Below are 26480 nucleotides of genomic sequence, written 5' to 3' on the forward strand. Positions count from 1 at the left end.
TCCCCTTCTGAGGCAGTTCTTGCAATACAACTTCCGACATCTTCCGTTATGATGGAAGTTACACTTATTACATTTACGGAGGGTTCCAGCATAATGACTGCCTGGTGCTGAAGTGGTTGGTGTCGTGGCAGCATAGGTTGCACCTGTCTGTTGTCCATCGGAGGGTTCTTGTGTTGATTGCCTCTTCTTCCCGCTCTCGGACCTTTGTTTATCATCACCTCCTTTGGTTGACTCATGAACGGGGTCCATTATGCCTTGGCGGATCCCATAGTCCACCAATGTTCGATCCAGGCGTTTGGCACTGTCAAACGTAAGAGGTTTCGCTGCTATTACGTTTCCTTGGATTGGAGAAGGTAGTCCCCAAATGTATCTATCTACCTTCTTGCTCTCCGGGGTAACCATCCCAGGACATAGTGCAGCCAAATCGCTGAATCTATCGGTATAGGCTTCTATGTCTGAGCCTGCCATGGTAAGATTTCACAGCTCATGCTCTAGTTTTTGCACTTCGCTCCTCGGGCAGTACTCTTCCAGCATCATCTCTTTTAGATTTTTCCAGCCCATTGCGTTTGCTATCGGAAGAGTCAATGACTTGATATGGCTATTCCACCATGTAAGGGCTCTGTCAGAGAAGGTGCAGGCAGAAAACTTCACTTTGCTCCCTTCTGGGTACGCGCATAACTCAAAAATCGATTCTGTCTTTTCGAACCATCGCATTAGGGCGATGACTCCCCCACTTCCATCGAAGGATTTGGGTCCACAAATCATGAAGTCTTTGTACGAGCACTCCCTTGTGTGTCCGTGGTTAGAGTTGTTGGCTCCACTACCTGATCCGCCAGTACCACTTGCATTGATTTGAGTCATGACAGCTGTCACTGCGGCTGTTACTGCCGCCTGAAAGACAACCGGGTCATACTGAGGAGGTGGCGGTGGTGGTGCGTTGTTCTTGTTTTTGTTCGACTTCTTCGGTGGCATCTTTCTGCCATAAGGTTTAAAATATGAAACGAGGGTAAGTCCTTAGTGGTTATAAGTCGAGTGTTATCTGAATCGGATTTATCTTAGTTCTGAGTGTATCATGTTCTGACTCTTGAAGTAATTCATAACAGAGGCCTATGCAACATAGACTTATGAATTTGATAGTGACTACCTTCTTAATGAAGTTATGGGATCTGGTTTACTGTTACTAGTGATATGATAAAGGCGTTAAGCCTGACACATAGTGTGAGCAGTGTAATCACTAACTCACTAGATCACATTAGTTAGTTAATTATTAGTATGACGTATGTGATGGTCTACCACCTTGCACGACTCGGGAGGGGTTTCATGTCCTAGTTATGATGGTCTTGAATTCAACTGCGGGGACTTGTTGTCTCTGGACTCTCCTATGGTTTTCCTATTCTCTGTAGATCATGCTTTGGGTTTTACCACAGATCTCCATCACTTCCTAATGGAAATTTTTTCCTCCTTGTATGATTCCTTCTCGGAATCCACTTTATGAACCCTCTCTCATTCCTCACTGACTTCTCTGTTGGTGGTTGTAGTGGAGTGGTTATCTATATCTAGGTTGTTCGTGCAAGAATGGGAATGTCTAAAGAATCTTAAGAGATTAAGTACAACATTTCTTCTGTAGTTATTGATGATCCAAACTAGGTCCTCCTATAGCCAAGCAGTGTATGCAAGCTGTATATAACCAATATCAAATAGACCTTCGAATAGGTGATCCTACTCTAAAACCACAACCAAACAAGGAACGGGTAGTAGAGCGAAGATCACCAATTCTATGTCTATAAAGTCCCAATTATATATAACCCTGGAAGCATGCACTTCGCAACTATAGACCTGCCAGTAAAGGTCTTTTAGTTTTCATTTAGTTTGTTATAGTGCCTAAAATACTCCTATAGTATTTTATCTTTATGTTTTGTTCTAGGGATCTTTGGTATGTAGAGTTAGGTAAGTTTTAGGCTTGTTGCAACACCACTATCACTCCCAAACACATGTTGGTCATATTTCAAATAAATATAGTTGATCAGGTTATATTTATTCCAGATATGATTACATAACTGCTTAGGTTTGACTGTCGTGTCCAACATCTAAATACTTTTGTTTGTTATGTTCCTATTTGTTCTCATTGTGATACTTGTTCTTAGTATGTATGCTTATTAGTATACTTCTCGTAAAATACTTATATTTTAAAAGTATACTTTTAGTCAGAGCACTCCGGCCCTATTGTATTTATAGTTCTATATCTTTTACTGGTTGATATACTAAGTTCACTATAAACAATGCTCTGATACCAATCAGTCACACCCCCAAACCGGAACGACGGAAACGTTCGGGGGCGGAGGACGTCATGTACACTATCACAACAATTGAATAATAGTAATCAAAGCAACCACAACCATTGTATTAATAGTATAATGTTTACATTGTTTTCAAATCATAAACAACTGACTCCAAAAGAAAATAGCAAGTAAAGACTCGAAGCTATTATGATCCATCTTCTTGAACTCGGCATGTGTACCTGTCTACTAATGTCCTGAGACTACAAGTAGGTTTTGAAAGAGTATCAGCATAAAGCTGGTGAGTTTATAAGTGTTCTGTTTTAGAAAACAAGTTCTTTGTTCTTTCGAAAGGTGCTTTGTGTTTCTCCAGAAAACCTTATATTTTCTGATGTAGTGAATGTTTAGTAAAAATGATTCTTACTAGTTTCTCCTGCGAGTACTTAGTGTATACAAGTCATATACAATCCAGATCGAACAAACAATCGATTGTGTGGTTCTGCCCCAAGCCCACAACCAAACAAGGAACATGAAATGAGGCGGTGGCCACACGCTCCACTGGTTGTCGGATCCTTATGTACATAATCCTGAAGTATTCACTAGATACTTACAAAGTTAACTGTATTGGTCCTTTGATATCTGCTGAAAGTGTTCTTGAAGAAAATCGATTATTTTCTTATTGAATGCATGATTAACCAATTCTTTTTATAACTACTTAGCTCATACTAGCTAGGTATAAACCAATACCAAACAGACGATCGATTGTGTGGATCTGCCCTAAGCCCACAACCAAACAAGGAACAGGAAATGAGGCGGAAACCACACATTCCATGGTCTATCGGATATTCTTCATACATAGCCTAGATGCATAAACTAAGGAGTTACAGAATTAACAATGAATGTTTATTAGTGAAAGGAATAACCAACTGTTTGTAGAGTTCTAATGTTTACCCTGGAAAATCCCATATTTTCCCTAAGTATAAGTTATTGAATTATCTGTTCCAAACCGAAGAGTACCAGTATCTACCATACTTATATTGTTTAAGCATTGTTCTGTTTGAAAACCAGTATGTTCTGTATGAAAGCATTTGTATGAATACCTTTGTATGAAAACCTTTGTATGAATACCCTGGCTACCACTAGTATGTATAGTATGTTCTGTAAACTGAAAGTGTTGTTAATACCATTCTGTGATCACTTAGTACATACGAGTTATAGAAATCTAGATCGAACAGACAGTCGATTGGGTGATTCTGACCTAAGGCCACAACCAAACAAGGAATAGGAAATGAGGCGGAGATCACACATCCCACTGCATGTCGGATGTTAATTTCATATTACCCTAATGTACATACTAAGTCATCACATAGTTACTAACCCTGTTGACTGTTTGTTAAGTATATTATTACGTGAACGAGTCATTGTTTCCCCTGTGAGTTCTTATAACCATACTGATGGACGAATACCAATACGATGTACTTCGGACGTCGAAAACTGAAAAGACGTTTGTCACCCCCGGTTGACTGTAGCTAATAGTCAGGGTGCAGGATTGTCAGTCCCGTATAGTGATGGGTTTTGAGCATTCTAACACTCCTATGGTGTACATGCAACCCTAGAAACCTTGGATCTATGTTTGACTAAGATACATGCAAATAATTATTTTTCCAAGGTTCTTATCCTAACTAGCATGGCATGGGGTACTTGAATCAAATAAAACTAGTAGAATTACTTACCTTGTAGTAGTAGTTGATTGCTTGGAGTTTGAGAGCCTAGCACCAATAATGTGGATGCCTCACATGGAAGTCACAAATCACCACAAACTTGGAAACTTGAGAGAATAGTCACAAACTTCTTGAAATCGGCCCTCTTAGTTTACACACATCAACTAGTGCAATTTCAAGAACCAAAGCCTCCTTTATATAGTGTGGTGGATTAGGGTTACATCCATGTAAACCCTAATACCCATGTCTTTTCATTTCCATGAGATCCATGGGTTAAAGCTCCATGGAGTATCCATGGACTTTCCATGCAAGCCTAGCCCATTCCAAATAAGCATTAGCCCACACTATATAAATACAAGAGCCCATATTTAATTAGTCATACTTTTGATCTCTAAATTAATTCTAAATTAATTATAGATCAATACTAATTAAATAATATGATTTTATATTAATATTAGGACTTATAATATATTAATAAATCATAACTTATACTATTCTCAAACGATTATCCATAAATTGTTCGGGTGAAGTGCAACCCAAATGGACCATGCCGCGTCGGGTCAAGTACATACCAAATATAGTTATGGACTTAGATACTATATCCAATAGTCTCCCACTTGGATAAGTCTAATAACTATAGTTGCAAGTATGACTTCAGGAAACGATCAGCAATCGTAGCTCTTTAAACTCTGTTGAACTATGAAGCGCCATTTTAGATAAGTGATCATATAATCCTCTGTTCTAGATATCAGCCGGACAAATACATGGAACATAGTCTTGCTTATTGTCCAGCATTTGTTTCCCGATTTCCGATTTGTTTGACATAGAACTTAACTGAACACATCAATTTAGTTCTGACCGGGCCCGATACATAGGTCAAAACAAAATCATCGAGGGGCCCAGATATCGCTTCTAATTCTAGAAGGAACAGATAAACTTCGACTCATATGTTTGCTCTACTACTTTTTGAATTACACATAAAAGCACGGTTTATTACATCGAGTTACCAATGCGTTTTCGTGCAATCAATGCATAACCAACTCATAGGCAACAAATCATATCTCTAGGTTTGAAGACTTATATGATATTACCGTCTCACGATCACTCGAGATAAATTCCATGAAGTGATACAAGTGACCGTGGGTTGAATCCAATACTCAGAACTTATGAGCACTCATGAGTGTTGTAGCCCCGCTTTTTCTAACATCTTAGACCTCTACAAGCCAACCCATGACAGTCTTGATTCATATCTACTTCCAACATATGACCGACTGTGGAGAGTTTGAATAATATGATATAAACCATAACATAATTATTCTGGAAGTCAAAACATGCAAAAAGAAATAATAGTAAACGATTGACAAGAGATAGCAACACTTTACTCATAAATAACAGCTTTTATTTATCATCAAATGTCAATTACATTTTACAAATTTCAAGATTATCTAACTACTAAAACTAATATCATCCTTCAAACCTATGCTCCGAGCATGCTGGAGATGCTTAGCCCGAGTCAGTCCCTTCGTGAGGGGATCTGCTGGGTTGTCATCCGATGATACCCTCTTTGCCACGAGGATTCCTTCTTTTATTCGATGTCTGATGAAGTGATATTTTCTGTCAATGTGTCTGGATCTCCCATGATCTCTTGGTTCCTTGGCTAAGGCAACCGCACTATTGCTGTCACAGAAAATCTCCATTGGCTCCTTTATAGTTGGTACAACTCCAAGGTCTCCGATGAAGTTCTTTAGCCATATAGCCTCCTTTGCTACCTCGCTTGCTGCTATATACTCTGATTCACAAGTGGAATCAGCCACTGTCTCCTGCTTTGAACTTTTCCAAGTAATTGCCCCTCCGTTTAGAGTAAAGACCCAGCCCGACTGAGAGCGGAAATTATCCCTGTCAGTCTGAAAGCTAGCATCACTGTACCCTACAACTCTCAAGTCCTCACTACCACCGAGGGTAAGGACCCAGTCCTTAGTCCTCCGTAGGTACTTGAGGATATTCTTTACCGCAGTCCAGTGTGCCTTGCCAGGGTTCCCCTGATACCTGCTAACCATGCTCAAAGCAAAGGCTACATCAGGTCGAGTACACGTCATAGCATACATGATCGATCCTACAGCTGAAGCATAAGGTATTCGACTCATTTCTGCTATCTCAGCCTCAGTACTAGGGCTTTGTGTCTTACTCAATCTGGCGTTACTCTGGATGGGTAACTCTCCTTTCTTGGAGTTATTCATGTTGAACCTTTTCAACACTTTGTCCACATAGGTGCTTTGACTAAGTCCAATTAGTCTTTTACTCCTGTTTCTCAAAATCCTTATCCCTAGGATATAGGCAGCTTCTCCAAGGTCCTTCATAGCGAAACACTTCCCAAGCCAGGACTTTACTTCCTGCAGGGTTGGGATGTCATTTCCTATGAGTAGTATGTCATCCACATACAGTACCAAAAAGCTGACTATACTCCCACTAGCCTTGATATAGACACAAGATTCATCTTCACTCCTTGAAAAGCCAAATTCTTTGACTTTCTCATCAAAGCAAAGATTCCATCTGCGAGGTGCCTGTTTTAATCCATAAATGGATTTCTCGAGCTTACACACTCTACTGGGGTACTCTGTACTGACAAAACCCTCTGGCTGAACCATGTAAACATCTTCAGCCAAGTTTCCATTAAGGAAAGCGGTTTTGACATCCATTTGCCATATTTCATAATCATGAAATGCAACAATGGCTAACAAAACCCTAATAGACTTAATCTTGGCCACTGGTGAAAAGGTCTCATCATAATCAACTCCCGGAGTTTGAGAATAACCCTTTGCAACCAGTCGTGCCTTATAAGTGTGTACATTACCATCCATGTCGGTCTTCTTCTTGAAGATCCATTTGCACCCAACTATCTTACGATCAGGTACATTGTCAACCAAGTTCCAAACTTGATTGTCATACATGGACTGTATCTCGCTATCCATAGCCTCTTTCCATTTAGCAGCCTCAGGGCCTGCCATGGCTTCCGTGTAGCTATTAGGCTCATCCAGATTTACCAGTGTGTTATCACTGATAAGTGTCTCACCTTCTGCAGTAATATGAAAACCATAATAATGCTCAGGTGCATTCCTAACGCTGGTGGAACGCCTCAGAGGTATAGATTCTTCAGTCGGCTCAACAGGAGTTTCCTCCTCAGGTTGAGGGCTAGGGTTTGAGGTTCCTTCACCACTTGACTCTTGAATTTCCTCAAGGTCAATTTGCCTCCCACTGTCTCCTTGGCTCATGAATTCTCTCTCTCGAAAGAATCCTCTTCTTGCTACAAAGACCACATTATCACTGGGTCTGTAGAAGATGTAACCAAAGGATTTCTGTGGGTAGCCGATGAAAATACACCTTTCGCTTCGGGGTTCGAGCTTATCGTGAGTCTCGCGTCTCACGAAAGCCTCGCAACCCCAAATCTTGATGTGGTCTAGATTGGGAACTTTTCCAGTCCACACCTCGTGAGGTGTTTTGGCAACCTTCTTTGTAGGGACTAGATTAAGGATATGGGCGGCAGTCTCTAAGGCATACCCCCAAAATGAGATTGGTAGCGAAGCTCGACTCATCATGGAACGAACCATGTCCAACAAGGTCCGATTGCGCCTCTCAGCTACACCATTCAACTGTGGTGTCCTAGGAGGTGTCAATTGTGAGATAATCCCACATTCCTTAAGATGGTGAAGGAACTCAGTACTAAGATACTCACCACCACGATCGGATCGAAGCATCTTAATGTTCCTACCCAACTGATTCTCCACTTCTTGCTTAAACTCTTTGAATTTCTCAAAGGTTTCTGACTTATGCTTGATTAGGTAGACATATCCATATCTACTAAAATCATCAGTAAAAGTCACATAGAACCGATTATCATCTCTTGTGGCGGTTCTGAAGGGTCCACACACATCCGTGTGTATGAGGTCCAACAAACCTTCACCCCTAGCACAAGTGCCAGTAAAAGGTGACTTTGTCATTTTACCAAGCAAACAAGATTCACAACTATCATCTGACTTTAGGTCAAATGACTCCAAGACTCCATCCTTTTGGAGTTGGCCAATGCGTTTCTTGCTTACATGTCCAAGACGACAATGCCATAAGGATGCTTTATCTAAGCTAGTGGAAGAGGTAATACACAATACATTATTTCCTAGATTATCTACAACAGATACAGTTTCATACACGCCATCACAAGGTAATGCTTTAAAATAAAGAACATTATTAAAGAAAGCATCAATACTACCATTATTATTATCAAAATAAAAGGTAAAACCTTGTTTATACAATGCATGAAAGGAAATAACATTTCTTGCCATTTCTGGCGAATAATAACATTTATTCAAATCTAATGTAAACCCACTATTTAGCACTAAGGAATAAACTCCTATCTTGTTGACAGGTGAAGCTTTCCTGTTTCCCATGATCAAGTTTATCTTTCCCTGCTCCACATTCTCACTTCTTTTTAGTCCCTGCAAATCACAACATATGTGAATACCACAACCTGTATCAAGGACCCAAGACTTAGAATGAGGTGAGTTATTAGACAATATAGTGTATATACCTGCATGGTTGGGTTTTACTTTCCCATCCTTCAAATCTTGCTGGTACTTTGGGCAGTTTCGCTTCCAGTGCGACTTTTCATGGCAATAGAAGCATTCAGCCTCATTAGGGTTAGCAGAAGTAGTGACAAAACCTTTCTTGGTTTTGCTTGAAGAGGAGCCTTCAAGGGTCTTACCCTTGGTACCCTTAGAAGGGTTCTTTCTCTTCTTCCCTTTGCCATGCCCGATTGCCAAGACATTGGCCGCAGTTGGAGTAGGAGTAGGAGTAGTAACAACCGACTTACCCTTTAGACCACTTTCGGCGGTCTTCAAGAGTCCTTGAAGTTTGCTGAGGGTGACTTCTTCCTTGTTCATGTGATATGTCATGCGGAATTGATCATAACACGATGGCAAGGAGTGCAAAATGATGTCTATTGCTAACTCCTCAGGTTATTTCATATCGCTCTTGACGAGCACTTTGATGGTAGCGGTCCATCAAGTCCTGGTGCATCTCAAAAGGATAATAGTCCTCATAGGACTTTTGGAGCTCGGCTGTCATGGTGGCCATCATGATGCATGCCACTTTTGTAGCATCTCTTTCATGTACCTCACATTCAGCAAGCTCTTCAGGAGTAGCAGTTGGCTCGGCTACCTTCAGCTTCTTGTCGAGAACATATTCTTTGTTCTCATACCGAGTGACCATCCTGATGTTTCTGATCCAATCTGTAAAGTTGGACCCATCAAAGATGACTCTCCCACAAAGATTCATGAGAGAGAAGTAGCTAGTAGGGTTTGAGCCAGAAGCATTGTTATTGGAAGACATCTGAAAAGAAGAGGGAATAGATTAGATTAGATATAGAGATAGTCCTTAACAAAACACCCAAATGTAATATTAAGGCTAGGACCCAACACAATATTTTATAACTTAGAAGAGGGATGTCGTAATCTAAGCTATAAGATATTTGAAGGTAGGTGAATGACGGTTCACCAATTTCCACCATGAAAAACGAAATATTTAATTAGGTTTTAATTGGTTTAGAAACTCCTAGATTCTTTGAGATTCATTGAACTTTCTTCAATGGCATGTTTCAATCTCGAGTGTGCCCTTCAAGTTTTTTGACTGGGATGCCGAGGATCACAAAACAAGGTGTGAAGTAACCATGCAAATTACTTGGTACCCTTAATGTATTACCCCTCAATCGATGTGCCGGTTAACCACACACGCTTCATCGATACTATGATAAACATTAAGTCACCCTTTACCTACCTTGTTAAGTTCAAGTTAGTGTGCCGGTTAACCACACACGCTCCACTAACGACTTAAACAAAGTGTAAAGTGTAATTTCATGGATTAGCACCTTATTCACATTTTCCTAAAATAACTAAGATTGGGAATTCAATAAAGTTTAGTTACTTTAGTATTATCATTATACTTTTAATGAGAATTTATAAGTCATTGTCCTACCCGTTCGGCTAACAACCCTCCACCGATCAAGGAAGCGGTGGGTGAGAGTGGACACCCATTAAGTTGCCATTTTATAGGCAACAACCTTATACCCTCCTTATAGACCGGCTTCGTGAATGAGGCGTACTAGCGGTAAGACGACTTGATCTTATACATATATAAATATTATTAAACTTATAATATTATAAAGTATAAGGGTTGAATTTTAACTTTTAAAATTCTAGGGGTTGGAACTAAAGTTTTTAATATGACTTTACATGTTCCAAAACTTGAGGGCAAGTTTTGTAAACTTTCAAAACTTTTCATTTCTTATAACTTATGAGTTAATGGTTATTAAAAATGAAGACTCTTCATTTTTTGTAACCTATGTGTTCTTTTAATGGTTATTTATAAATGTGACTTTTGGTTATCCATAACTTAAGAACTAGTTATGGACTCCATTAAAACACATAAAGATCAAGAATTAATCGAATCAATTATTAGCATATAATTTCTATGATCTTCTAAACTCATATGTTTATGAATGTTCATATCAAAAATTTCAAGAATCGTAAGTACATATACAAAACTTGAAATTTTGATACGAGCTTTTGAACAAAACTTCGATTTTTCAAGTTTTTTTTTTTTTTTTTTTGCATCAAGTATCAAATAAACAAATCTGGCTCTGATACCACTGATGGGTTTTGAGCATTCTAACACTCCTATGGTGTACATGCAACCCTAGAAACCTTGGATCTATGTTTGACTAAGATACATGCAAATAATTATTTTTCCAAGGTTCTTATCCTAACTAGCATGACATGGGGTACTTGAATCAAATAAAACTAGTAGAATTACTTACCTTGTAGTAGTAGTTGATTGCTTGGAGTTTGAGAGCCTAGCACCAATAATGTGGATGCCTCAAATGGAAGTCACAAATCACCACAAACTTGGAAACTTGAGAGAATAGTCACAAAGTTCTTGAAATCGGCCCTCTTAGTTTACACACATCAACTAGTGCAATTTCAAGAACCAAAGCCTCCTTTATATAGTGTGGTGGATTAGGGTTACATCCATGTAAACCCTAATACCCATGCCTTTTCATTTCCATGAGATCCATGGGTTAAAGCTCCATGGAGTATCCATGGACTTTCCATGCAAGCCTAGCCCATTCCAAATAAGCATTAGCCCACACTATATAAATACAAGAGCCCATATTTAATTAGTCATACTTTTGATCTCTAAATTAATTCTAAATTAATTATAGATCAATACTAATTAAATAATATGATTTTATATTAATATATTAGGACTTATAATATATTAATAAATCATAACTTATACTATTCTCAAACGATTATCCATAAATTGTTCGGGTGAAGTGCAACCCAAATGGACCATGCCGGGTCGGGTCAAGTACATACCAAATATAGTTATCGACTTAGACACTATATCCAACATATAGATCTATACACAAACTCACGCTCTCCCTCCAGGAGACTCTAGCTATAAGACGTGTCTCACACTGTAGTTCTCTCAACGAATCCACGAATAATACTATGAAAACCCCTTTTTGTTATTAACATGAATCCTTATAAAATAATATCCTTTTATTTCATAATTCATAAGTTTGTTCCCTTTGTTTTGAAAACTGTGTTTGTAATGTTTGTATCTTAACATGTTTTGTAAAACTGATTTCAAGTCTAGTAGTAACAATGTTTACCATGTTTAGTAAGTTCTTTGTTCAATGTATACTAATGATAGGAAAATATATTAAATCAAATTATATTTTCAACAGAAGATTACTTGTGCCTTTACTTGTATTCCCCCCCCCCCCCCTTAAAACATTAAAAACTCGGAAAATATAGGGGTATGAACTCACCTGATTGTGAATAACTTGAACGAATGACAAAATAGGATGCTTGGTATGCTAAGTGGAGTCCCAAGCACAATACAGTCCTATTAAACACATATTAACATGTATGTGTATTCAATTAGTGGTTATAACTACTAACAAGTATAGGAAACTACCTAAGATTGTAGGAAACACCCTAAATGAAGTGTTAGGCTCACAAATGAAAGCTTGGAAGGGGTTTACGGCCACCCATGGATGGATTTGCGGCCGTAGAGGGTTCACAGCCTCATGAGGTTCACGGCCTCATGAGTGGTTCATGTCCCTTTGAATCTATGAAGGGTTTACGACCCATATATGAAGGGTTCACGACCCTATGAAGGGTTTACGGCCGTGAACTCTTCAAGACCATGAAGATGGTGATGAAACTTGACAAATCATGGCTAGGATCTAGTAGTCTTTCAAGTATAACAAGTTTAAGGTTGAAACACTTACGTTTTTGGAGCTTTAGAGGGTTCACGGTCAAAGCTTCCTGAGAGAGAATGGGGTTGTTCACGGTTGGGAGGAGGAGAAATGAGGAGAAAATGAGGTCACTCATATATATATAGGGGGAGGGTTCATGGTCATGAATAGGTTTGCGGCCGTGAACACCTTGTGAGTGATTTTCTGGTTCGAATCTAGCCTCCCTATCTCGAGCTAACTCATTCTAGCATCCATTCATACATTACACTAGGCTCAGAAACTCTCAAATAGACTCTTAACAGTGCTAAAAGGTAACAGAGACGAATCTGACTTTCAATTATCGAGATGACTTAGAGACAGAGATTCTGGGTTGTCACACCATTCAATAGAAAACAAGTCAAGCTCTGATACCACTGATGGGTTTTATGCAAAACAAATAAACTTGAACTCTTAAGTGTGCATGCAACCCTAATAAAGATCTATGTTTTCTCTATTGAATCTATAACTATGAACATCAAAAAGAAACCCTAAGAAACCTAGGCTATTTTCGAAATATACCAAATAGGGTTAGGAATCACATACCTTGATTGTTATTATAGCAAATAACAAAGAAACCTTCTTATTTATCTATTGGAAGCAAGCACCACAATTATCGTTCCTCTAATGGAATCACACGCACAACATAAGCAAGAGGATGAGAGGAGAAGGAGTGAGAATTTAAGCTAAAGCTTCTCAAGGTAAGGAGTGCTGAATTTGTGAAAGGGTATGACCCTTTATATAACTGAGGTAGCATAGTCTCTAAGCTAGGGTTTAAGGAGGAAACCCTAAATCCCTTTGCTTGGTGACCAAGCAGTCCATTCCCCTCATTCAAGGGGCTTGGAGGAAAACTCCTTGGGCTTGCCCAAGTGATTTTCGTCCACCTCATCCAATGAGGTCATTGGGCTTCTTTCCTCGACTTTCAATAAATAACCAAAAATACCCTACACTTTTAATCCAATTAATTTATGATCAATTATTAATTAAATAATATGATTTATAATTAATATATTATTGTCATAATATATTAATAAATCAATTATTTCAATTTATTACTAAAATAATAAATTAACCTCTCTCTCTCTCCAAAATCATCTTGTCCAATTGCTAAGTTTGAGGGCAACCCAAAAGGACTATGCTACTATCAATTCAAATACATACCAAATATAGTTATGGACTTAGACACCTAATCCAACAGAAAGAACCCGAAAACGAAAAAATCTCGAACCGGCTTTGGAAGGATAATACTAACCCAGAGCGGATGGTTTTCGGATGGATGCAATCAATGGCCATCATACACAAATAATGGTGGCAATGATCGAAATGGAACACATCAGTAGGTGGAAATGATCGTCGGCAAGGAGGCCAGATTTGGCTATGTTTTGTTTTTCTTCTGATCGCATGAACACTGCAGATGCACATAGTATTTTCTTTTTTTTATCTTCTTTTTGTCTCTAGTCTCTATCGATTTCTATATTGGGTAAACATTAAATTAATCGACTCTAATTTATTCCCTCAAGTTTCTTTTATTTAGGTGTTTAAACGTTTGACTTATTTCAAAGAACATATTATACCTTCATTGTATTTGATTCTATACACAAGGGTCTACACTTTTATTGTGCATACTTTTTAATCTAATAGTATATGGTTATAAATATGGTTCTGAGTTGAACTTGGTTCTATATTGATTATTTGTGTTTATATATATATATATGTATATATATATATATATATATATATATATATATATATATATATATATATATATATGTGTGTGTGTGTGTGTGTGTGACCCATGTCCAATGAAAAAAAAACAAAAATTAACACAAATTTGCATAGCCGATGAAATAGGTTGTACCAATTCATATGGATGTAAATCTGTAACAACGTAAATTTTCAAAACAATTTTTCATTTTTAAAACATACTTTCAATCACACGATAATCACAAAACATAATGTATCCACTGTGTCATAACAAAACATGTCCCAGAATCTCAATAACATAAACTTCATAAGTGTGTACGGATCATGTCGGCGCCTTCCTGCGATCATCACTAGTACCTGAAACACATAACATAACAACTGTAAGCATAAATGCTTAGTGAGTTCCCCAAGATACCACATACAACACATACGCCTTTCCAGGCCATAACTTTGTAGGATCTTCTGATCCATGTGTCTCAGGGGACTTCCGTCCCAAATCCCGGTAGACCTTCCGGTCCTACCCGTATCGACCTTCCGGTCCATAACCTCTTGACCTTCCGGTCCATGTCATATTGACCTTCCGGTCTGTAACCTCTTGACCTTCCGTTCCATACCATACATAACATACATATCACATACATATCACATAACCGCATATAGCACATACATCTCATACCATACAAGACCTTCCGGTCACACATAGGTACCCTTCCAGGTACAGTATAGTGAGAAGACTCACCTCAATGAAGTCGGATAAACTCTCATGCTCAACGTCCCGACCTAGCCTCCTCCTATTATTCAAATAACATTCCCGATCAATATTCTCTCATAGCCTCTTCTCTACAGATTGGGTAGAAGGTCGTTCTACCCTTCCCTGAACTCTCTTGAATCAGTCTTGACCAGAACCCTAAAGTCAACGAAAGTCAACGGTCAAAATTTGACCCGACTCGTCGAGTGCACAAGGGCGACTCGGCGAGTCCAAGCGGGTCCTCTGAATCCTTTCAGCCTCTCTTGGCTCGTCGAGTCATCGTCCCACTCGACGAGTTACACCTGTCACGAATTGCGGGGCAACCCCGACCCGACTCGTCGAGTCCACTTATGGACTCGGCGAGTTGCTTCCATTTTCTTACTCAAATGACCTTCTAAGGTCAGATCTGCTTCCCTAACTATCAGATCTACCCTTCAAGTGTTCAAATGTCACGTAAAGGTGCAACCTTTACGTGCATGCAACCCACAACAAGTCACAAATGGAGAAATAACTCTAAAAATGGCAACCTAGTCCCCAATCTCTCATTTGCTTGCATAAAGCTGAGGGATAGTGACTCTATGGACCTCTAATGGTCCAGATCTGATGTTATTAACACAAAGGGGACCTCATACTCACTAGCTCTTACATAAAATGGAGGTAAAAACCCTAAAATCATGAAATCTATCATATCAACATGAAATAGAAAGGATTATACCTCCAGAGATGAATTCTCAAGATGATTAGCCCAGATCCAAGCCCCCTTCACGCTCTAGATGGGTGTTTCCTTCTTCCTTCTAGCAAAACTACACCAAAAGTGATGTATTAGCCTCCTCTTGCTCTCAACTCTCCCACTGCTCTCTCTAGGGTTTCTCTGGGATGAAGTGGCCGCAAATGAAGGCTATAAAGGCCTTTAAATAGGGCACAGACCCCAAGAGTTAGGGTTTCGAATTACAGCGCGGACTCGCCGAGTCTACGCATCGACTCGTCAAGTCCTTCATTAAATCAGACAAGAAATGCGCGCTCCTACTCGGCGAGTCTGAGCGCCTACTCGCCGAGTCCCTCCATAAAACTCAAAATAAATGAACTTTATAGCATACCTGGAAATCCGGATGTTACAATTCTCCCCCACTAGAATCAAACTTCGCCCTCGAAGTCTTGCTCGTCAAACAACTCTGGATGCTGCTCCCGCATCTCCAGCTCCGGCTCCCAAGTCAGCTCGGACCCTTTCCGATGTTGCCACTGGACCTGCACCAGGGACACTTCCTTGTTCCTCAGAACCTTGATCTTCCGATCCCGGATCGAGATTGGCCTCTCAGCATAATTCAGGCTCGCATTTACCTGAATATCCTCCAGTGGTACCGTTGTCGACTCGTCGGCTATACACTTCCTCAACTGAGACACGTGGAAGGTGTCATGAATCTGGCTCAGCTCTGCAGGTAGCTCCAACCGATATGCTACCCTGCCCACCCTCGCGGTCACCCTGAACGGACCGATGTATAGGGGCCCCAGCTTGCCCCTCTTCCTGAATCGGATCACTCCTTTCCAAGGAGACACTTTCAGGAGTACGAAGTCTCCCACCTGGAACTCAAGCTCGGATCGTCGCCTATCCGCATAACTCTTCTGACGACTCTGAGCCGTCAATAACCTCTGTCTAACCTGCTGTATCTGCTCTGTCGTCTGAAGCACTATCTCAGTGCTACCCATCACACGCTGCCCTACCTCTCCCCAGCAAATGGGAGTCCGACACCTCCTCCCATACAACAACTCGAAGGGAGGCATACCAATACTCGAATGGTGGCTGTTGTTATAAGAAAACTCAGCCAACGACAGATACGTGTCCCAACTTCCCCCGAAGTCCAACACACATGCTCGGAGCATGTCCTCGAGCGTCTGAATCGTCCGCTCACTCTGCCCGTCCGTCTGTGGGTGGTATGCGGTACTGAAATGCAGCCTCGTACCTAACTCCTCATGGAACTTCTTCCAGAATCTGGAAGTGAAACGTACATCTCGATCTGACACAATCGAGATCGGTACTCCATGACGCGATACCACGTCTCTCACGTACAACTCTGCTAATCTCTCTGCAGAAGAGCTCTCACTGATAGCAAGGAAGTGAGCGCTCTTCGTCAGCCGGTCGACAATCACCCAAATCGCATCGGCACCCCTCGCGGTCCTTGGCAATTTGGTGATAAAATCCATGGAAATCTGTTCCCACTTCCACTGGGGAATCTCAAGTGGCTGCAACTTGCCATGCGGATGCTGGTGCTCGGCCTTAACCCTGCGACAGGTCAAGCACCTCTCAACAATCCATGCAACATCCCTCTTCATACAGGGCCACCAATAGTCTTTCTTCAAATCCAAATACATCTTAGTGGCTCTGGGATGGATCGAGAACCTCGATCTATGCGCCTCCTCCATCAGAATGGTACGTGCCCCGCCTGTATATGGCACCCAAATCCGACCTTGAAAGGTCATTAGCCCTCGGCTATCGGTAACGAACTCAGATACCTGCCCAATCACCCGCTCTCTCTTGCGGTTCTCCGGTCTCACGGCCTCTGCCTGGGCCTCCCGAATGGTGTCCAGCACCGGAGTCATCACTGTCAATCTCAAGCAAACATCTCGTATCGGGGAACTCTCCGCCCTACGGCTCAGGGTATCAGCTACCACATTAGCTTTGCCCGGGTGGTACAGGATCTCACAATCGTAATCCTTTACCACATCCAACCATCTCCTCTGGCGCATATTCAGATTAGGCTGATCCATCAAATACTTCAAGCTCTTGTGGTCCGTGTATATGGTACACCGAACCCCATATAAATAGTGACGCCATAACTTGAGGGCGAACACCACTGCCCCCAATTCCAGATCGTGGGTGGGATACCACGTCTCATGAGGCTTCAGCTGCCTCGATGCATACGCTATCACATGCCCCCTCTGCATAAGTACTGCACCCAACCCTAATATCGATGCGTCACAATACACTACAAAATCCTCCATCCCTTCCGGGAGGGCTAACACCGGGGCTTCGCATAATCTCTGGCGAAGTGTCTCATAAAGGCCTTTAGACCCCAAGAGTTAGGGTTTCGAATTACAGCGCGGACTCGCCGAGTCCACGCATCGACTCGTCAAGTCCTTCATTAAATCAGACAAGAAATGCGCGCTCCTACTCGGCGAGTCTGAGCGCCTACTCGCCGAGTCCCTCCATAAAACTCAAAATAAATGAACTTTATAGCATACCTGGAAATCCGGATGTTACAATTCTCCCCCACTAGAATCAAACTTCGCCCTCGAAGTCTTGCTCGTCAAACAACTCTGGATGCTGCTCCCGCATCTCCAGCTCCGGCTCCCAAGTCAGCTCGGACCCTTTCCGATGTTGCCACTGGACCTGCACCAGGGACACTTCCTTGTTCCTCAGAACCTTGATCTTCCGATCCCGGATCGAGATTGGCCTCTCAGCATAATTCAGGCTCGCATTTACCTGAATATCCTCCAGTGGTACCGTTGTCGACTCGTCGGCTATACACTTCCTCAACTGAGACACGTGGAAGGTGTCATGAATCTGGCTCAGCTCTGCAGGTAGCTCCAACCGATATGCTACCCTGCCCACCCTCGCGGTCACCCTGAACGGACCGATGTATAGGGGCCCCAGCTTGCCCCTCTTCCTGAATCGGATCACTCCTTTCCAAGGAGACACTTTCAGGAGTACGAAGTCTCCCACCTGGAACTCAAGCTCGGATCGTCGCCTATCCGCATAACTCTTCTGACGACTCTGAGCCGTCAATAACCTCTGTCTAACCTGCTGTATCTGCTCTGTCGTCTGAAGCACTATCTCAGTGCTACCCATCACACGCTGCCCTACCTCTCCCCAGCAAATGGGAGTCCGACACCTCCTCCCATACAACAACTCGAAGGGAGGCATACCAATACTCGAATGGTGGCTGTTGTTATAAGAAAACTCAGCCAACGACAGATACGTGTCCCAACTTCCCCCGAAGTCCAACACACATGCTCGGAGCATGTCCTCGAGCGTCTGAATCGTCCGCTCACTCTGCCCGTCCGTCTGTGGGTGGTATGCGGTACTGAAATGCAGCCTCGTACCTAACTCCTCATGGAACTTCTTCCAGAATCTGGAAGTGAAACGTACATCTCGATCTGACACAATCGAGATCGGTACTCCATGACGCGATACCACCTCTCTCACGTACAACTCTGCTAATCTCTCTGCAGAAGAGCTCTCACTGATAGCAAGGAAGTGAGCGCTCTTCGTCAGCCGGTCGACAATCACCCAAATCGCATCGGCACCCCTCGCGGTCCTTGGCAATTTGGTGATAAAATCCATGGAAATCTGTTCCCACTTCCACTGGGGAATCTCAAGTGGCTGCAACTTGCCATGCGGATGCTGGTGCTCGGCCTTAACCCTGCGACAGGTCAAGCACCTCTCAACAATCCATGCAACATCCCTCTTCATACAGGGCCACCAATAGTCTTTCTTCAAATCCAAATACATCTTAGTGGCTCTGGGATGGATCGAGAACCTCGATCTATGCGCCTCCTCCATCAGAATGGTACGTGCCCCGCCTGTATATGGCACCCAAATCCGACCTTGAAAGGTCATTAGCCCTCGGCTATCGGTAACGAACTCAGATACCTGCCCAATCACCCGCTCTCTCTTGCGGTTCTCCGGTCTCACGGCCTCTGCCTGGGCCTCCCGAATGGTGTCCAGCACCGGAGTCATCACTGTCAATCTCAAGCAAACATCTCGTATCGGGGAACTCTCCGCCCTACGGCTCAGGGTATCAGCTACCACATTAGCTTTGCCCGGGTGGTACAGGATCTCACAATCGTAATCCTTTACCACATCCAACCATCTCCTCTGGCGCATATTCAGATTAGGCTGATCCATCAAATACTTCAAGCTCTTGTGGTCCGTGTATATGGTACACCGAACCCCATATAAATAGTGACGCCATAACTTGAGGGCGAACACCACTGCCCCCAATTCCAGATCGTGGGTGGGATACCACGTCTCATGAGGCTTCAGCTGCCTCGATGCATACGCTATCACATGCCCCCTCTGCATAAGTACTGCACCCAACCCTAATATCGATGCGTCACAATACACTACAAAATCCTCCATCCCTTCCGGGAGGGCTAACACCGGGGCTTCGCATAATCTCTGGCGAAGTGTCTCATAAAGGCCTTTAGACCCCAAGAGTTAGGGTTTCGAATTACAGCGCGGACTCGCCGAGTCCACGCATCGACTCGTCAAGTCCTTCATTAAATCAGACAAGAAATGCGCGCTCCTACTCGGCGAGTCTGAGCGCCTACTCGCCGAGTCCCTCCATAAAACTCAAAATAAATGAACTTTATAGCATACCTGGAAATCCGGATGTTACAATTCTCCCCCACTAGAATCAAACTTCGCCCTCGAAGTCTTGCTCGTCAAACAACTCTGGATGCTGCTCCCGCATCTCCAGCTCCGGCTCCCAAGTCAGCTCGGACCCTTTCCGATGTTGCCACTGGACCTGCACCAGGGACACTTCCTTGTTCCTCAGAACCTTGATCTTCCGATCCCGGATCGAGATTGGCCTCTCAGCATAATTCAGGCTCGCATTTACCTGAATATCCTCCAGTGGTACCGTTGTCGACTCGTCGGCTATACACTTCCTCAACTGAGACACGTGGAAGGTGTCATGAATCTGGCTCAGCTCTGCAGGTAGCTCCAACCGATATGCTACCCTGCCCACCCTCGCGGTCACCCTGAACGGACCGATGTATAGGGGCCCCAGCTTGCCCCTCTTCCTGAATCGGATCACTCCTTTCCAAGGAGACACTTTCAGGAGTACGAAGTCTCCCACCTGGAACTCAAGCTCGGATCGTCGCCTATCCGCATAACTCTTCTGACGACTCTGAGCCGTCAATAACCTCTGTCTAACCTGCTGTATCTGCTCTGTCGTCTGAAGCACTATCTCAGTGCTACCCATCACACGCTGCCCTACCTCTCCCCAGCAAATGGGAGTCCGACACCTCCTCCCATACAACAACTCGAAGGGAGGCATACCAATACTCGAATGGTGGCTGTTGTTATAAGAAAACTCAGCCAACGACAGATACGTGTCCCAACTTCCCCCGAAGTCCAACACACATGCTCGGAGCATGTCCTCGAGCGTCTGAATCGTCCGCTCACTCTGCCCGTCCGTCTGTGGGTGGTATGCGGTACTGAAATGCAGCCTCGTACCTAACTCCTCATGGAACTTCTTCCAGAATCTGGAAGTGAAACGTACATCTCGATCTGACACAATCGAGATCGGTACTCCATGACGTGATACCACCTCTCTCACGTACAACTCTGCTAATCTCTCTGCAGAAGAGCTCTCACTGATAGCAAGGAAGTGAGCGCTCTTCGTCAGCCGGTCGACAATCACCCAAATCGCATCGGCACCCCTCGCGGTCCTTGGCAATTTGGTGATAAAATCCATGGAAATCTGTTCCCACTTCCACTGGGGAATCTCAAGTGGCTGCAACTTGCCATGCGGATGCTGGTGCTCGGCCTTAACCCTGCGACAGGTCAAGCACCTCTCAACAATCCATGCAACATCCCTCTTCATACAGGGCCACCAATAGTCTTTCTTCAAATCCAAATACATCTTAGTGGCTCTGGGATGGATCGAGAACCTCGATCTATGCGCCTCCTCCATCAGAATGGTACGTGCCCCGCCTGTATATGGCACCCAAATCCGACCTTGAAAGGTCATTAGCCCTCGGCTATCGGTAACGAACTCAGATACCTGCCCAATCACCCGCTCTCTCTTGCGGTTCTCCGGTCTCACGGCCTCTGCCTGGGCCTCCCGAATGGTGTCCAGCACCGGAGTCATCACTGTCAATCTCAAGCAAACATCTCGTATCGGGGAACTCTCCGCCCTACGGCTCAGGGTATCAGCTACCACATTAGCTTTGCCCGGGTGGTACAGGATCTCACAATCGTAATCCTTTACCACATCCAACCATCTCCTCTGGCGCATATTCAGATTAGGCTGATCCATCAAATACTTCAAGCTCTTGTGGTCCGTGTATATGGTACACCGAACCCCATATAAATAGTGACGCCATAACTTGAGGGCGAACACCACTGCCCCCAATTCCAGATCGTGGGTGGGATACCACGTCTCATGAGGCTTCAGCTGCCTCGATGCATACGCTATCACATGCCCCCTCTGCATAAGTACTGCACCCAACCCTAATATCGATGCGTCACAATACACTACAAAATCCTCCATCCCTTCCGGGAGGGCTAACACCGGGGCTTCGCATAATCTCTGGCGAAGTGTCTCAAACGAGGTCTGTTGCTCCGGACCCCATGAAAAAGCAACACCCTTCCGGGTCAACCTGGTGAGAGGCACGACGATCTTGGAGAAATCTCTGATAAATCTCCGATAGTAGCCGACCAATCCTAGAAAACTCCTGATCTCGGTGGGTGATCTCGGCACCTCCCACCTCATAACCGCCTCAATCTTGGCCGGATTGACCAAAATCCCATTCTGGTTGACGAGATGCCCCAAGAACTGGACCTCCCGTAACCAGAACTCGCACTTGGAGAATTTGGCATAAAGCCTCTCCGTCCTCAATACCTCGAGGATCTCTCTCAGATGCTCCTCGTGCTACTCTCTAGATCTCGAATACACTAAAATATCATCAATGAACACGATCACCGATCGGTCCAACATCGGTCTGCACACCCTGTTCATGAGATCCATGAACGCTGCCGGTGCATTGGTGAGCCCGAAAGGCATCACCACGAACTCGTAATGCCCATAACGAGTCCTGAACGCCGTCTTCTGGATATCCTCATCACGCACTCTTATCTGATGATATCCAAACCTCATATCAATCTTGGAGAACCAAGACGCTCCCTGCAACTGATCGAACAAATCGTCGATCCTCGGTAATGGGTAACGGTTCTTGACCGTCAACTTGTTCAACTCCTGGTAATCAATGCACATCCGGTGTGAACCATCCTTTTTCTTGACAAAAAGGATCGGTGCTCCCCAAGGGGAACTACTCGGTCTAATAAACCCCTTCCCCAGCAGCTCCTGAAGCTGCGAGGATAACTCTTGCATCTCTGGCGGCGCAAGGCGATAAGGCGCCTTGGCGATAGGCGCTGCTCCCGGAACCAAGTCGATACGGAACTCTACCTGCCTCTCAGGAGGCACACCCGACAACTCCTCGGGAAAAACATCCGGGAACTCACGCACTATCGGAACGTCATCCATCGAACTTGGCCTCCCAGCGGTCTCTCGTGTGTCCATCACATAGGCTACAAACCCGCTGCAGCCCTGCTGTAAACTCTGTCTCGCTCTGGCAGCCGAACAAAACGCTGACCCACATCGGGTACCCTCGCCGTACACCGTAAGTACTCCCTCACTAAGGTCTCGTATCGTCACCAACTGTCGCTCGCAGTCTATAACAGCCCCAAATCGGCTCAACCAATCCATGCCCACTATGACACATATGTCCCCCATTGCAATCGGGACTAGATCTATCGGGAACTCAACACCGAAGATCTCGAGTATACATCCTCGAATCACATCCGTAGCATACACCGCTCGCTCGTCAGCTATGGAAACTTGTAGAGGTCGACTCAACGCCTCTCGTCGGCTACTGATGTGTCGACTAAACACTATCGACACAAATGATCGACTCGCACCCGAGTCAAATAACACTAAGGCAGGTACATAACTCACAAGAAAAGTACCTACGCATATCATAATATAAGCACAATATCTCAACTCAGCATAAATAAATAAAGAATACATACCAGCCACAACATCGGGCGTTGCGCGGACCTCCTCCGCTGTCAACTGGAAAGCTCTCCCGCGAACCTTCGGTGCCTCGGCCTTCGCTGGCCGAACCTCGGTAACCCTAGCAGCAGGTGCAGATCCCTATGCTGATCCCTGATGTAACTGCGGGCACTCGGCCTTCCGATGGCCAGTTTGGTTGCAATGAAAGCAAACCATAAACCCCTTGGGGCAATCCTTGGCAATATGCCCCTCCTTGCCACATTTGTAGCAAGCACCTGATCGACAGACCCCATCATGTCCCTTTCCGCACTTCCCACAAGTGCGGCCCTTCTGGCCTCCAGATCTCGTATCAGCGGACTTTGCCCGCTTGGCTGCCGACTGAGACTGTGTCGGCCGCCGATCCATCCTCTGAGACTCGGCCTCCTCCCTGGCCTGAGTCTCCAACTCAATCTCCCTCTTCCGGGCATTTGCTTGAAGCTCAGCAAATGTCCGGTAAGTCGAGTTCAACACGAACTCCCGTATATCCCTCCTCAAAACGCCCAAATATCGGCTCATGTATGCCTGCTCAGTAGACACATGCTCAAGGCAGAACATCGCCCTCTCATGAAACTTCCTGGTAACCACAGTAACAGAATCAGTACCCTGCTTGAGGGTCAAGAACTCCTGAACCAACCGTTCCCTCTCCACCGGGGGAACATACTCGTCTCTGAACATAGCGGTGAACCTCTCCCAGGTCACCTCTGAAATCTCTGCAAGAGTGAAGCTCGTCGTCACGAACTTCCACCAGTCCTTCGCTCCCAAGCGAAGCTGGTTCAGCGCGAACCGTACCCTCAGATGCTTCGGACATGAACACGTGTAGAAGCATCCCTCGATATCAGGAATCCATCTCATCGCAGTGATCGGATCCTGCGTCCCATCAAACTCTGGTGGCTTCGTGTTGCTGAACTCCTGAAACAACAACGAGTCACCTCCCTGAGGCCTGGCAGCAGCCACAGCTGCAGTAGCTGCAGCAGCCGCAGCCTCAGTCACCGCTGCGTACCGCTCATCAAAAGTCTCAATCAATGTGGTCTTGATAGACCCAAACATCTCCGGAATCTCGGCTCGAATCGCCGCTGCCACCTCATCGTGGATCATCTGACAAAGCTCCTCGTCACTCACGCCGCTCGTCTCAGGTCTGTGGCGTGTCCCAACCATGATGTCTCTGAAATACAACATAATAATATCAGAAACTCGCTCGAGCATACTTGCGCTCGATAACTCAACCCTACTTGTTCCCCAGTACCCTAAGGATTCTTACTTGGACTGTGCACTGATCCGGTGTCTTCAGTAGTACGGGCCCTATACTACCGTCCATACCGCATCAATGTTCACCCCAAGTCCTCCTCCTAGGATCCCAGATCACAAGTACTCTATACCTCACTGGCATAGGCTACCCTTCGGTAGACCTCTCATCAGCTCCTCACTGCTACCTACTCGCTCTCAAGCATCACATAGCAACAAAATCCTTCCTAGGCTAAGGCATCACAAAATCAGGCCACTGTAGTCCTAATATGAATACCTAGCCAACTCTAGCATGCATATCATATCATAACATATCTCATAACACATAATGTAAGGGTATTTTGGGAAATCACCGTTCAGGCGCTGGCTGATCGTACACACTGCTTCCTTCTGCCTTTCTCAAAATCTTTTACTCTCTTAGAAAAATTATTTATCTTATGAAAAACTTTCTCAAATCCTCAGTTTGAGTTCAGATTCATCCGAAGATGCACCCGAATCCCTCAAACCAAGGCTCTGATACCAACTTGTAACAACGTAAATTTTCAAAACAATTTTTCATTTTTAAAACATACTTTCAATCACACGATAATCACAAAACATAATGTATCCACTGTGTCATAACAAAACATGTCCCAGAATCTCAATAACATGAACTTCATAAGTGTGTACGGATCATGCCGGCGCCTTCCCGCGATCATCACTAGTACCTGAAACACATAACATAACAACTGTAAGCATAAATGCTTAGTGAGTTCCCCAAGATACCACATACAACACATACGCCTTTCCAGGCCATAACTCTGTAGGATCTTCCGATCCATGTGTCTCAGGGGACTTCCGTCCCGAATCCCGGTAGACCTTCCGGTCCTACCCGTATCGACCTTCCGGTCCGTAACCTCTTGACCTTCCGGTCCATGTCATATTGACCTTCCGGTCCGTAACCTCTTGACCTTCCGGTCCATACCATACATAACATACATAGCACATACATATCACATAACCGCATATAGCACATACATCTCATAGCATACAAGACCTTCCGGTCACACATAGGTACCCTTCCAGGTACAGTATAGTGAGAAGACTCACCTCAATGAAGTCGGATAAACTCTCATGCTCAACGTCCCGACCTAGCCTCCTCCTATTATTCAAATAACATTCCCGATCAATATTCTCTCATAGCCTCATCTCTACAGATTGGGTAGAAGGCCATTCTACCCTTCCCTGAACTCTCTTGAATCAGTCTTGACCAGAACCCTAAAGTCAACGAAAGTCAACGGTCAAACTTTGACCCGGCTCGTCGAGTGCACAAGGGCGACTCGGCGAGTCCAAGCGGGTCCTCTGAATCCTTTCAGCCTCTCTTGGCTCGTCGAGTCATCGTCCCACTCGATGAGTTACACCTGTCACGAATCGCGGGGCAACCCCGACCCGACTAGTCGAGTCCAATTATGGACTACGCGAGTTGCTTCCATGTTCTTACTCAAATGACCTTCTAAGGTCAGATCTGCTTCCCTAACTATCAGATTTACCCTTCAAGTGTTCAAATGTCATGTAAAGGTGCAACCTTTACGTGCATGCAACCCACAACAAGTCACAAATGGA

This window comes from Lactuca virosa, chromosome 5 (genome assembly GCF_052849685.1).
Source record: "Lactuca virosa cultivar CGN04683 chromosome 5, Lactuca_virosa_CGN04683_v6, whole genome shotgun sequence".
Classification (NCBI taxonomy): Eukaryota; Viridiplantae; Streptophyta; class Magnoliopsida; order Asterales; family Asteraceae; genus Lactuca; species Lactuca virosa.